The sequence below is a fragment of the Leptopilina boulardi genome, unplaced genomic scaffold (genome assembly GCF_019393585.1).
Source record: "Leptopilina boulardi isolate dan_hultmark-lab unplaced genomic scaffold, ZJU_Lbou_2.1 LbouV2_165, whole genome shotgun sequence".
NCBI lineage: Eukaryota > Metazoa > Arthropoda > Insecta > Hymenoptera > Figitidae > Leptopilina > Leptopilina boulardi.
Genome location: NW_026137713.1, coordinates 3402635 through 3418956, shown reverse-complemented (window position 1 = coordinate 3418956; position 16322 = coordinate 3402635). Strand labels below are relative to the sequence as shown.

At 29.5% G+C, this 16322-nt stretch overlaps 1 long non-coding RNA gene across 1 annotated transcript in view; it reads left to right on the top strand.

Moving 5' to 3' along the window:
• LOC127277293 (uncharacterized) overlaps positions 1-3009 on the top strand; it is a 58689-nt gene extending 55680 nt beyond the window's left edge. Inside the window, exon 6 of the long non-coding RNA XR_007842351.1 lies at positions 2772-3009. This is a non-coding gene — a long non-coding RNA (uncharacterized LOC127277293). The remainder of the gene's footprint in view (positions 1-2771) is intronic.
• Positions 3010-16322: the final 13313 nt, after the last annotated feature.

The following is a 16322-nucleotide window of genomic DNA, read 5'->3' as shown; positions in this document are numbered from 1 at the left end:
TAATTGGGTATGTCTGTGTGTATAAGAGAGAAAAGGGATGATACAATTCACTCATATGTGTGTGTATAATTTTGCTCTATATGATCTTCTCGTCTGTATAAAAAAAAATCAATTCATATATATATATATATATATATGAAATTATTGAGTTAGGGTATATCAATTTAGTGCGTCCTAATATATAGGCACCGATATTATGTAAATTGTAGTTTACCTTGATTGTAGACTGGCGTTTGGGTAAACTATAAATATCCCTCGCAGGCATATTTAGTTTCAGATAGAAAGCATTATTGATTTTAATCATTGAAAATTGAAGTGGGGGCCTAATGAAAATTACATATATACTGTGAAATAATTATGATTATGTTATTACTTTTGTCTGTCCATATGAAAATTTTCTAAATTCTATGGCCATTTAAACGAATTGCCAACTAACCATATTGTATTGTTGTTTAATCAAACTGATATTGTATAAATAACCAAAATTGCCATACTATAAATTGTACTGACATTTAACCGAATTGCCAAAACTGCGATATTTGCCATTTCTCTGAATTAAATTATAACCATATTGCTATAATAGTACTGCCATTTTGTCTATAATTGTCATTAAATTATACTGCCATTTAACCGAATTGCCAATTGACCATTTTGCCATTTAATCGAATTGCCAATTGATTATATTGCCATTTATCCAAACTGGCTAATTAACCAAATTGCCACTAAACCACTGTACTGCCATTTAATCGAATTGCCAATTGATTATATTGCCATTTATCCAAACTGGCTAATTAACCAAATTGCCACTAAACCACTGTACTGCCATTTAACCATATTGCACACTGAACCACTGTAATGCCATTTAACCAAATTGCCACTAAACTCTACTGCCATATTGCCGCACTAAATCTTACTGCCATTTAACTGAGTTGTCAATTGATCATTTTGCCATTTATCCAAACTGAATAATTAACCAAATTGCCACTAATCTACTGTACTGCCATTTAACCGCATTGCTATAATAATTCAAATTGTCATTTTGCCCAATTGCCACTAAATCTTACTGCCATTTAACTGAATTTTGTCGTAATTGACCGTTTTGCCATTATTCAAACTGGCTAATTAAAAAATTTGCCAATAATCCGTATAGTTTCATTTAACCAAATTGCCGCACTAAACTGTATTGCCATATTGCCCAATTGCCACTAAACTGTATTTCCATTTAACCGAATTGACAATAATTCATATTGTCATTTAACCAAATTGCCGCATTTAACTGTACTGACATTTAACCGAATTGCCATAATAATTCATATTGTCATTTTGCCCAATTGCCACTAAATTTTACTGCCATTTAACTGAATTTTGTCATAAATGACCGTTTTGCCAACTATCCAAATTGGCTAATTAAACAATTTGCCAATAATCCGTATAGTGTCATTTAACCAAATTGCCGCACTAAACTCTTTGCCATATTGCCCAATTGACACTAAACTGTACTTCCATTTAACCGAATTGCCAATAATTCATATTTTGTCATTTAACCAAATTGCCGCATTTAACTGTACTGACATTTAACCGAATTGCCATAATAATTCATATTGTCATTTTGCCCGATTGCCACTAAATCTTACTGCCATTTAACTGAATTTTGTCATAATAATTCATATTGTCATTTTGCCCAATTGCCACTAAATCTTACTGCCATTTAACTGAATTTTGTCATAATTGACCGTTTTGCCCACTATCCAAACTGGCTAATTAAACAATTTGCCAATAATCCGTATACGTCATTTAACCAAATTGCCGCACTAAACTCTTTGCCATATTGCCCAATTGACACTAAACTGTACTTCCATTTAACCGAATTGCCAATAATTCATATTTTGTCATTTAACCAAATTGCCGCATTTAACTGTACTAACATTTAACCGAATTGCCATAATAATTCATATTGTCATTTTGCCCGATTGCCACTAAATCTTACTGCCATTTAACTGAATTTTGTCATAATAATTCATATTGTCATTTTGCCCAATTGCCACTAAATCTTACTGCCATTTAACTGAATTTTGTCATAATTGACCGTTTTGCCCACTATCCAAACTGGCTAATTAAACAATTTGCCAATAATCCGTATACGTCATTTAACCAAATTGCCGCACTAAACTCTTTGCCATATTGCCCAATTGACACTAAACTGTACTTCCATTTAACCGAATTGCCAATAATTCATATTTTGTCATTTAACCAAATTGCCGCATTTAACTGTACTAACATTTAACCGAATTGCCATAATAATTCATATTGTCATTTTGCCCGATTGCCACTAAATCTTACTGCCATTTAACTGAATTTTGTCATAATAATTCATATTGTCATTTTGCCCAATTGCCACTAAATCTTACTGCCATTTAACTGAATTTTGTCATAATTGACCGTTTTGCCCACTATCCAAACTGGCTAATTAAACAATTTGCCAATAATCCGTATACGTCATTTAACCAAATTGCCGCACTAAACTGTACTGCCATTTAACCGAATTGCCATAATTCATATTGTTATTTTGCCCAATTGCCGCACTAAACCTGGTACTGACATATATATATATATTTAACCGAATTGCCGCTTATATATATCTAAAATGACTCTAAACTGTACTACCATTTAAGTTTTGCAAAATTCTTTTTAAAAATATTTTTATTTATTAATTTATTATTTATTTATTTATTTTAATATTTTCTTTCTTTCTTTGCTTTTTTTTGTTGTAGGAAAAAGAATTATACATATATAATATGATATTTTTCTTCATGGAATGTGCGATGTGATTTTTTTCTTTCGTGTGGATGAAAAGAATATATTGAAATGTTATTCTTTCTTGCTATGCGGATAAAAATGGATTCTAATCATATATATATGAAGAGATGAGGAATAGTGTCGTTCAACTCGGAGAAAGATAAAGTCTGTCGTCGCATTCGTTTGCAATTTGAATCTCAGCGCGGTATTCGGAGACAATTTCATCACTTCATATATAAATTAAGGTATGTAGATACAGATAAAACTATAGAAATTTGGTTTACTTAAGTGAGGCGAGAAATTGAAATTTTCGTAAACGGATTAGAGCCAGAGAGAGTGGTCACACGACAAACTCCTTGTTAATTAGAATGTAATCCTGGGGTCTTAAATATTATATGGTTTTCGGTATACGAATTATGTATAAGTTTTACCACATATACACACATACTTCACTATATTCGCGAAAAAGGGTTAAGAAACTTCGGACAGATCCCATTTTACTATGAAAGTAGTAAAAATTACTTTTTCTTTTTTTCCGTGCAGTGATTAAAATTTTTATCTTCACATTTACGGAAAACAATTTTATTATAAATATTTTTTTTACACGAATTTTTATTTTTCCAATTTAATATTTGTCAGAATTTCTTTTTTCATAGAATTTTTAAAACGTCGAATTTTTATTTGTCCAAAATTGCAAATGACCGAAAAAAAATCGCTAAAAAATTAATTTCTTTTCGTCGATATAGACGCTATATATATATATATATATATACAAAAAGAAGAAAATAAAGTCTTAAAAAACAGAAAAACTGCGACAAAATAAGAAAAATATATTAGAATTTGTTGGAAATAATTTAGTCCCTAGAGAGTTACAGTGCGAGGAAACACTTTAAAGCGTTTACGTTGCCGCGCCTCGAGTTCTATAAAAGTAAAATAAAATAAAAAAAAAAAAAAAAAAAAAATGGTAAAATAAAACTAAAAAATATCGCAGTAAACCCGTCGCGCTTCTGGCGTATAAACTAGCCGGAAGCAGTTTATTCAAGGCGTTGGAGTTACTGCGTATATATATATATATATATATATAGTTCCGTGGAAAATCATCAAAAGAGTAGTATATGTGTAAGAGAGAAAGAGAAATGATGTAAAAAGACGAAGAGAGAAAAAGGAATAAAAAAAGAAAGAAAGAAAGAAAAGCAGGAAGAACATGGGAGACTTACATTCTGTCTCGCGGGTGCCTTGCATATTTCAAAAGAGGAATCTGGAAGCTTCAATGTGAAGCGTACACTCGTGATCAAAGTCAGTTTTGACAAAAAAAAAAAGAACGAAGGATACGAGAAAGAAATAATGGGAAAAGTACGATTTGATTGTACTCGAATGAAAAATTTCTCCGTTTTTTTTTTTTGTCCTTCATTCATGAATTTCGGAATAAGCTTATAGTACTACAACTTTTTATCGTCGCGTACCTTTTAAACTATAGTTTTTTGCCCAACCATTTTCTGGAAATTTTTTTTTTTTTAAATATAAAAGGCCGTTTGATTTTCTCACGTATTTCTGTTTCTTGAGATATGAGCCATTTTTAAAAATAACAACTTCATGGGAATGTGATTACACGATGGAAAAAAAAAATTGGCATTTTGGTGCGAAGAAAATTAATTTCTTTTTTAAAATGGAATGTAAGAAAAGTAATGGCGAGATATATGCGATGTTGTCGACTTGGCGTCACTCCTCATGTACAGTGGATTTAGAGAGGCGAGCTTTTCTTTTTTTTTTTTTATCTTTTCGTAAAAAATATATATATATAAAAGGAAGAGAAGGTGTTGAGTACAGGATGGAGTTTCTGCGCTAGAAAAGGGTATGAGGGAGGGGAGTTATATATGGAGGTGGGAGAACGCGAAGCGACTTTAGCAAGGAAGAACAAGCGTTGCCATCGCTACGGCGGGTATATCAACTCGCCTTCTGGTTGGCCGAGAGAAATGTTCTCGCGAGAACCTCGAGGAAGTGAACGGGGTAAGGGGATTTACAGTACGAGGTATTGACTTGCCATGAGGAGAGAGGAGGCCCTCACTACGCAGGCTCATTCAACATGGCCGACCCTCCCATGCACTCACGCACCAACTAGCCCTCGAACTCTTTATACATTTACACTCACTCACATATATATATATATTCCTCCTCTATCACTATATATATGTGTTGCCGACAGGTCTACTCACTCATAGTTCACTTTCCGAATTGGCTTTACTTCCCTATCAATTATTTTTCCTATGGATGAAAATGCGATTTTTAAATTTTAAATGATCGCTATACCTCTAACTTGATTTTAAGAATTAGCAAATTGATTTGGAAAATATGTTTATGTTTAACTAAAAGTTTAACAGTCATTTCAATCACTGAATTCTGGAATTAACCGCAAAATTAATTTAACTGCCATTTTACCATATATCGAATTATTATTTAAATAAATATAGCCACTTAACAGAATTGTTACTTAAATGTATTCTCATTTAACCAAATAGCCACGTGTCCGAATTGCCAACTAACCGTATTGCGAAAAAACCAAATTGCCGTTTAACTGAATTGCCAACTAACCATATTGCCGCTAAACCGTATTGCCATTGAATTGAATTTCTATTTAACCAAATCGCCATTAAGCCGAACAATTAATTAAGCAAATTGCCACTAATTCCAACTGCCGTATAGTTAATAAAATTGCCATTTATTCCGTAATTAACGGAAAATCGTGTATTGCCGCATTTAACCGAATTACCAATAACTAACCATATTGCCGCTAAACCGTATTGCCATTGAATCGAATTTCTATTTAACCAAATTGCCATTTAGCCGAACAATTAATTAAGCAAATTGCCACTAATTCCAACTGCCGTATAGTTAATAAAATTGCCATTTATTCCGCAATTAACGGAAAATCGTGTATTGCCGCATTTAACCGAATTACCAACTAACCATATTGCCGCTAAACCGTATTGCCATTGAATCGAATTTCTATTTAACCAAATTGCCATTTAGCCGAACTGTTAATTAAGCAAATTGCCACTAATTCCAACTGCCGCAATTGACAGAAAACCGTGTATTGTCGCATTTAACCAAATTGCCACTGAACGATACTGCCATTAAACCGAATTGCCAACTAACTAGATTGCCACTAAACTGTATTGCCGTTTAACCGAATTTCCATACTAATTCTATAACTGTCATAGTAAATAGAATTAACATTTAACCCAAATTGACAGAAAACTGTATTGCCATTTAACCGATTTATCAAGTAACCAGATTGCCAGATAAACTGTATTGACATTTAACCGAATTGCCATACTAATTCCATAACTGTCATAGTAAATAGAATTAACATTTATCCCAATTGACAGAAAACCGTGTTTTGACATTTAACCGAACTGACAGTTAACCAAATTGCCACTGTACGATACTGCCATTGAACCGAATTGCCAACTAACTATATTGCCACTAAACTGTATTGCCATTTAACAGAACTGACAATTAACCAAATTGCCATACTGCCATACATATTGGCAGAAAGCCGTGTATTGCCATTTAACCGATTTACCGCAACTAACCAGATTGCCACTAAACCGTATTGCCGCATATTTAACCGAACTGACAATTTACCAAATTATCACTAAATCCAACTGCTATTGTTAATAGAATTGCCATTAAACCGTATTGACAGAGAATCGTATATTAATAACATTTAAAATTGTCACTGATCAATACTGTCATTTAACTGAATTGCCAATTAATATTGCCGCTGAACTGTATTGCCATATATATTTAACCCAATTTTCACTTATATAGTTAAACTTTCTAAAAATTGCAGTTGCGGTTTAATGACATTTTTTGTTAATTGATATTTGTTATTTGAAATTCCAAATTTGTAATTTGAAATTTATAAATCCCAAATTCGGCTAAATGGCATATTTTGCCAAAAGAAAATTCGGCTCAATATATATATATATATATATATATATATATATATATATATATATATATATATATAGCAGGTATTTGAAATATATATCAATTCGATGAAATTTAAAATCAAAATAATAATAATTATTATATACACATTTCTCTATCGTAAAAATATATAAATGACAAATATAATAAATTATTAAAATTATAATCATATTATTACTTTATTTTATGATTTTTAATATCAATATTATGGAAATTATATAAATATAAATCTTTTATTGGAATTTATTTACTGCGAATTTTCTTCGTGTATATATCATATTTCCATTTTTATGTATTGTCATTAATTTTATTGACAGATCTAATTAATTATGAATATATATTTTAAAAAGAAGAAAAAAAATGATAAAAATTTATATATTCCTCGCGCGCGTACCGAAAAAAGGTTTTGTATGTATATATATATAAGTGATAGAAAAAATGGAACTTCTCTTTACTTCCAGTACCCGTTGAACTAATTAAAACCTTCAGCTTTCAAATATTTGAATACCAAAAAAAATGTTGAACAATTATTTGAAATTGTTTGCATATCCTCTGTAAAGAGAAGAGTTATTTAAATTAAGGGTTTGTCTAAAAGACGACGACAACGAAAAGGGATAATTTAGTCTTTTGCTATTTGTTTATTATATATATTCTTTTTTCTCATAACTTTGTATATCGATTTTTCATTTGATTATTTGATTTTAAGAATTTTTAAAACTTTTATTTTACAGAATTCATTGTGTTGGAATATATTTTTAATTTAATTTATTGTGACGCGATTTGAAGAAAGGGACCTTAGAAGCAAATAAATTATAGGTTATGTTTACGCGACAGTTTAACTTGAATATTTAAAACTTAATTTTTGTTTTTGTAAAACTAAAATCAGTTTTAATTGAATATTTTAGATGTAATGAGAAGGTCTAAATATATTATTATATATAGTTTGCATTACAAGTTGAAAGTCTTTTCAGTTTAAAATTAAAAAACATAACCTATATAATTTTTTGCTTCAAAAGGTCGCCTTATTCTTCAGATCGCATTACGCATTTTTAAATTTCTCTTTTAATTATTTTTCTAATCAATATATAGTTTTTGAATAAATGATTTTTGGATGATGGGAACTTGAAATATCATTTACATCAGATGAGTTAATTATAGAAATGGAAGTCCTTTGTTTGATATATATGTATATAAAATCGTTAATGCCGTTTTATTAACGTCGCTTTTCAATTTTGTGATTCTCGTTTGATATTATACTCACGCACCAGTGGTCCTTTCCATTACTATTTCCCCGTTTTCGCGCTTTACAGTTTCAATTGTTATATGTGTGCGATATAGGTGCGGTTAATTTCGATGGTAGAGAATGTATATAAGTCTGTCCATCCGTCCGTCGTCACAGTATCTATATATATATATATATATTGAAAACCGAGTTGCTCGCGGTTCCCTAAATCTGGTGGTTTTTCATTCTCCAGAATTCATTTGGTGTACTTTCTTTTTTTTTCTTTTCGTATATATATATATATACATACCCGCAACTCTCTTTATCCTATGCGAAATACGTTATTAAATGTCGAACACATTTTTAGTAATATATATATATATGAATACTTTCATCCAAGAAAAATTTTCCATTGGCAAATAAGTTTGAAAAAAAAATTCTATGGCTTATCCAATTTCTATCTTCTTTTTTTTTATGGACAGAAAAATGATTTAAAAAATCGATTTTTATTTATTCATTTAAATTCCAGAATTTTCATTTCACCGAATCTTTAATTTGTACAAATTTTTTTTTTTACACGAATTTTGAAAACGCCGACTTTTTATTTGACCGAATTAAACGCCATTACCTCTGTATAAAAAAAAAAATCAATGATTTTAAAAATCGTCCAATCAAGAATTATTAAGAAAATTTGTTATTGAACGATTTTAAAAATTGCGACAAATTTTTTTTTCTAGGTTATGTTTAATTAGATATATATTCGATCATTTTCAATTTGGGTGAAATGAAAATTCGGCGTTTTCAAAATTCTATCAAGTAACATATAATTCGGAAAAATGAAAATTTGTACAAATGCGCTTCCAAATTATTATTATATATAGAAAAAAATCAAAATTGACATTTTGTTTATTTTGATGATTTGTATTTACAGAAATGATTGAATATATATATATATAATTTAAATCTGAAAATCAGTAAGGGAATAAGTGTCAGCGTGCTTATCAGGTGTAAGGGATCAGAGATCGCACACATGTTGCATTTCTCGTGCGGCTCTCCCCTGGCATAAGCGAATGATGCCCGGGCTTAAATTCATGCCCATACCCAATTATGTTCTATTATTGTCCTAATAGGATCAACGCCAGATTCACCATATATATATATATAGTTCTTATTATTATTATTATCATTATACATATATTCTAGATTTAATGTTTTCGAATTAATCTTATCATAATTATATATTTAAAGAATATATTGATGCGTTACAAAGGCGCGGCTTAAAAGTGGAAAGAAAAATGAATATGCTCTAAATTTTATTGTTTAAACTATATTTCTAGAAAAATTGGGACAAATTAAAATTTACTCAATTCTAAATTCGGTTAATTGAAAATTTGGTCAAATTAAAGGTCGGTTAAATATCAATTCTGTTACATATAAAACACATGAAAAGTTCGGTCAAATGGAAGTTTGGTCTAATATAAATTCGGGCACATGAAAATTTGGTAAAATGTAAATTCGGTCACATAAAAGGTCGGACAAATGAAAGTTTGGTCAAACAAAAAATGCCGGTCAAATGTATAAATTCGGGCACATAAGAGGTCGGTCAATTAAATAGTCGGTCACATGAAAATTTGGTCGAATGTAAATTCGGGCACATGAAAGTTTGGTCGGATGTAAATTCGGTCACATAAAGGTCGGACAAATGTAAATTCGGGAACATAATAGATCGGTAAATTAAATAGTCGGTCAAATGTAAATTCGGGCACATAAGAGGTCGGTCACATGAAAGTTTGGTCGGATGTAAATTCGGTCACAAAAAGGTCGGACAAATGTAAATTCGGGCACATAATAAATCGGTAAAATTAAATAGTCGGTCAAATGTAAATTCGGGCAGATAGAAGGTCGGTCAAATAAATAGTCGGTAACATGAAAGTTTAGCCAAATGTAAATTCGGGAACATAATAAATCGGTAAATTAAAAATATTCGGTCAAATGTAAATTCGAGCACATAAGAGGTCGGTCAATTGAATAGTCGGTCACATGAAAATTTGGTCGAATGTAAATTCGGGCACATAAAAGTTTGATTAAAAATAAATTCGGTCGGTTCATCGGTGCAATGTGAATTTGGTCACATAAAATATCGGTCAAATGAAAGTTTGGTCAAATGTAAATTCGGTCACATGAAAGTTCAATGCAATGTGAATTAGGTCAATTGAAAATTCGATTATATAAATTTTACGCGAAATGAAAATTTCATTTATAAGATAGCAAAATTTTAGGAATTTGCAATTTTGAATTTTGTAAAAATATACATAAAGTATAAATTGCTTTGAGTTTGTGGAAAATATTTTCTAGAAAATGAGTACTGTTGAGCATAGATCGTCATGAACGATACAGATATATATATATATATATATACATTGTCCCTTGGTTCAGGTTTCCGGAATGACCATCGCCACAGCCTGGTCAACCCCAGGTCGTCGGCCCGCAAATCCACGCGCCGTTCGCTATGACACGTTGCACTCGATAGATCGCTATACATATATATTGTGTATAATACACATAATTCGTATTTCAATTAATATTTACTAATTTTGTTTTCTACTATATAAATTGTTTTTCGTATATATATATGAAAATAGTTAACGCAATTTAAGAAATTAAAAATCTCCACATATAGTTTATTTGAAATAATATTCGCGACGACGATGCGGATAAACAGGAAGGACATTATATTTACATGAGGAGGTGGGCGTATGGTTCAGGGAGATTCAGGACATGGTATTATTAATCACCATCATCCATCATGAGTCCGTGACGGGAGGTCAGTCTGGATAATAGATTCAACCCCGTCGATCGGGCTGTGCCATTCTGATACGAGTACTTGGCGTCCATCATTTTCGATTTTTCGATATATGTTGAGCACCGCGCACTTGTGTAAAAACCAATCTGTTTTTTTTTTTTTTTTTTTGCTTTTTTGAGCTCTCAAAATCCTACAACTTGTCATTCATCAATTCTTTCTATATTATGTTTGTAGAATTAATTTTTTATTTTCATAATATATTTTGAAAAATAGTTCTTAAAAATCCGTTATTATTGGATTGATATTGCGGTTTTAAAATTTAATTTCTTCACTGAAAAAAAATTCTAGTTAGGCTGTATATATATTTAACATTACTTTAGTTAAGTTAACCATAATTCTAGTTGCATTTACTAGAATTCTCGCGTTAAAATAACCAGAATTCTGGTTAACCTAACCAGAATCACAAACCCTAACCAAAATTCTAATAACTAGAATTTTTTTTCAGTGTTGAACTATTTTCGCACGTAATCCCACCGCTGTCACCTTAACTTTATTGAAACTAAACTTTTTATAATTTATTATTAGACTAAATACGAATAAGATTTAATAAAGTTTAGGCCAAATACGAATTGGATTACAGAAAGTTTATAGGTTAATAATAGGTTAAATAAATTTAAAACCCGATAAGAATTAGGTTTCCAAAATATAATAGAGGACAATACAAATTAAATTATAGAATAAATAGGTTGAATAAAGTTTGGGCTAAATAAAAATTAGGTTAAATAAAGTTTAGCCCAAATACGAATTAGGTTAAATAAAGTTAAAACTGAATACGAATTAGGTTAAATACTAATTTCTTATTCTAATTTATTTAAATAAAGTTTAGCCCAAATACGAATTAGGTTTAATAAAGTTTAAACTGAATACGAATTGGGTTAAATACTAATTTCTTATTTGGCATCAATTATATTTAACCTAATTCGTAATAATGTATATAGTTTTAAATTATATAAATTTTGGCCAAAATTTAATTAAATAAGAATTAATGTTAAATTAACAAAAATGGTTCAATATGGAAATTTTTTTGGCTATTTTTTGAAAAATTTACATGTTGTTATTTAAATGATTTGTATGTGAAAAAAAAATATATACATATATATAAGCGCATAAATGGTGAAATCATTGGCTTGACTACTGAAGCGGTTAAATTGTCCCGTGGCAGTTAGAAATGTGACAAACAACTGAAACGATTTATCCCTGCTACTAAATGCTGCTATATTCCTGCTAATTCCACGAACAATCCCTCAGCATCAGCCCCTCGACTGAATCACTGACAACTGTATATATCGTCTCTCTCTCTCTCTCTGTTTCTCTTTTTGAATGCACCCCCGCGATCTCTGCGCTTTCTGTCAACATATATGCGTGTAGGTGTGTGCTCGTGTGAACTTGATGAATGCCGAGAAAAAAGGGCGAGCCCGCAACACGTATAGTTAGCATTTCATGGGGCTTTTATTTGGGGGTGTGACGAGTCGGTGTGTCTGCGGGGGTCGAAGTAAACCCTGGTGTTAAACGGTGCGCAATCTTAAGCCGTATTCCTATTCAACTATCCCTAAAGTACAACCAGTCATTTTCGGGGCGATATATCCCTATATGAAAAGGAAGCGTATAGTAGCAGAGTACTCCAAATAAAAGATTTATTATTGCTACATAAAAGACATGTTTTTTCCTATTTGACAAACATTACAATTAATATATATATATCAATACACAGAAAAAAAGAAAAAGTAATTTTTACTACTTTCATAGTTAAACGGGAACTGTTCGACGTTTCTGCGCATCTCTGGCAATTTTTACTTCGAAAATAGTAAAATTTACTATTTTTGTTGTAAATTTTACTGTTCCGTATAGTAATTTTTACTATTTATGGAGTAAATTTTACTGTTCCGTATAGTAATTTTTACTATTTCTTAGAGTAAATTTTACTATTTTTGGAGTAAAAGTTGCCAGAGATGCACTAATGGCCAAATATTTATTTAATTATAAAAAATATTTGGCTAATTCGCTCAAATATTTGGCATTATTAGTCTAACAAACATTTGGTTAATTTGGTTGATTGATTCAGTTAAATATTTGACTAAATTAGTCAAATATTTGGTTAATTTGAACTAAATGGTTGATCGATTCAGTTAAATATTTAGCTAAATATTGGTCTATTTAGCCAAATAATTGGCATATTTAGCAAAATATTTGTCTACTTGACCAAATTGATGGATAATTCAATCAAATATTTGACACTATTAGCCGTAAATATTAATCAATTATTTTAAAATATATTTTTCGTCAAATATTTGGCTAATTCATCTAAAATTTGGTTAATTCAGCAAAATTAAAAGCTGATAATTTTTATAATTATGAAATTGTCATGATTAAATTTTATATACATATATATATATAGTAATAAAGTTTTAAGTGAAAAGATAAAATATTATCTATATATATACATCAAAAGTGCAAGATGCACTTTTAAGGTATATCTTTTTCAATGATGATGATGATGATGAGATAATAAAAAAAAAAAAAAAAAAAAAAAAAAAATGAACGAGGGAAACAGGCAATGCTTTATTCTTTAGGCGCAGACTTGCACCTTTTAACGAAGAGAATATAACCATAAGCGACGGGCGCCGGATTCTAGTCTGTTTATCGTTAATCAAACATTGCTCTGTCGTCACGCAAATAAGCCAGCTTTCATTATATATATATATATATCATGAAAATATTGTATATATATATAAACACTTATATTCGTTTTCAGATTTTACAATTTTACGAAATCTACAATATTAATTTAAAAAAAAAAAGAAGAATCAAATCTTGACCAAATTTTGCCGCAAATATTTGATAGAATTATCCAAATTTTTTAACAAATCAAACAAATATTTGGCTGATTCTGACAAATATTTGTTTGAATTGATTAAAAGATTTGGCTAAATATAACAAATTTTTTACTTAATTTCTCAAATATTTAAAAAAAAATGTTTGCTAACATTTGGGTGAATTGGTTAAATATTTGATTAAATTAACCAAATGTTGAATAAATTAGCCGCAAATATTTAGCTAATTCTGTCAAATATATACTTAAATGAATGTGTAAAATATTTATTTTGCGAAATTTTTAACTAAATTCGACAAATGTTTAAAGAATTTGTTAAAAATTTATCTAAACAACCATAAATATTTGACTAAATGAATAAAAATTTTAATTAATTTACTTATAAATATTTTTTTAATTCTTGTCAATCATTCTCGTGTAAAGTATAATCAAATGTTTGATATTAATTAGCAAAATATTTTACTAATTCTATATAGATATATAAAATATTTGACTAAATTTGCTAATTCACAGAAAATTAAAAGACATTAAAATAAGCTGCAACGCTTATTATTTTAATCCAATTTTGCTTATTTTAATCCATTTTGGTATTAAAATAAGCAAAATTGGATTAAAATAATAAGCGTTGCAGCTTATTTTAATACCTTATAATTTTCTGTGTTACCGTAGTGTTTGAATATTTGGCTAATAATGACAAATATTTTTTTATTTAAATCTACCAAATTTTTGACTGAATTAACTGAATCATTAACGTTTCGAAAGCTGAGCTTTTTTCATTTTAAAAACAATTTTTTTTTTTGAAATAAATTAATGTAATCAATTTTTCCATTAAGATTCTCGTTTAACATAGTACATCTAATTGTACTTAGCATTCAAGGTTAATATATTTCACTATATTCATTTTGGTTACGTAATTACGCTAATATAACGTGATCAACATGACACGTTTATACTATCAAATTTATTGTACTTTATTCTCCGCAACACATTAGGACTGTCGCGCGTTTCTTTCTTTTCTTTCTTTCTTTCTTTATTTATTTATTTATTTTTTTTTTTTGAAAAACTTTTAAGAAAGCCGCCAAGTACTTCTCGCAGGTACAATAATCTCAATCTGCTGAGTTCTTTTTTTTAGGGCCTAAAGGGCCCAGGTAAAAGCGACGGGCACGATCCAATGTTTGCGCTACAAACAGCGGCACTCTTTTTTTTTTCTTGAATTTCGTCGGAAGGGACAGTGATATATACTACTTGCAGTGTATATACACTGCGATGGCATATAAGTAAATGGGACCTCGTGAGGCACTTGAAACCAAAGATATCTTTGGTTTCAAAAGTGAGGTCCCATTTCACTTTCTTTCTTTTTTTTTTTTTTTTTTTTTTGACATATATAGTAAAAATGAAAATATCAAACAAAAAAAAGAGGAGAAAATCCTTTTTTTTTCAAGTGCCATCGCGGTTGCACTTTTGACTTTGGAAATCAATACTCAAGAGAAAAAAAATTTTTTTTGATGTGTCACTCCTATTATCTCTCCAGGGTGGTCTTGTTATATTAGCTCTGAGTTTTGAATTTTAATCCTGATTTTTATTTAGTACTGAAAATTAGAGATAAAAAAAAAATTATTTTCTTAAAATGACAAAACCTAAAAAAAGTTTGCAAACTTGAGTTTCTTTTTTCTATATAATAAATGTTCTATTTTATTCGAAAGTGGGAAATTTAATTATAACCCAAAAAAAATTTTTTTTTTTTCAATAGCTATATATATATATATTTATCACACACACACATATATACATTCATTGATTTTTCTTTGCTCTTTTTTTCCTCTGTACAATATATAACTGCATCGATTGTCGACCGAGAGACAGAGACGAAGCGTTTCCTTTGTTTTACGTAATTTCCGCGCCAATATTGGCTCGGTGTGTTTCATCGTCGTTTCAGGCTCGACTTTATTCACGTTGGTTTATATAGTTGTGTTCTTTACAAACATATCAATCAATATATCAATCTCTTAAGATATATGCGTGTGTGTGAATATTTTTCTCTCATATATATATATACATATGTATATTTTTTCTTTAATTGCCTCTCAAAATAGCTAAACTTGTATAAATATATATCACCGTTTCTTGGTTTTTTTTTCAATTTGATTTACCAAAACTTTTTTTCTTAACCGAATTTTTATTTACTGACACTTTCATTTGGCCGAATTTCTACTTAGCCGAATTTTTATTTAACACAATTTTTACTAAGCCGAATTTTTATTTAGTAGAATTTTTATACTCAATTGAATACTTATTTACTGATATTCTTATTTGGCCGAATTTTTACTTATAGTCAAATTTTTATTTAACTATATTTTTATTAAAACGAATTTTTACTGAGCCGAATATTAATTTAACATAATTTTTAATTAGCCGAATTTTCATTTAGCAGTATTTTTACTCAATCGAATTTTTATTTAACAGTATTCTTATTTGGCCGAATTTGTACTTAGTCAAATTTTTAATTTAACAGTATTTTTACTTAGCCGAATTTTTATTTATCACAATTTCTACTTAGCCGAATTTTTATTTAGCAGTATTTTTACTCAATCGAATTCTTATTTAACAGTATTCTTATT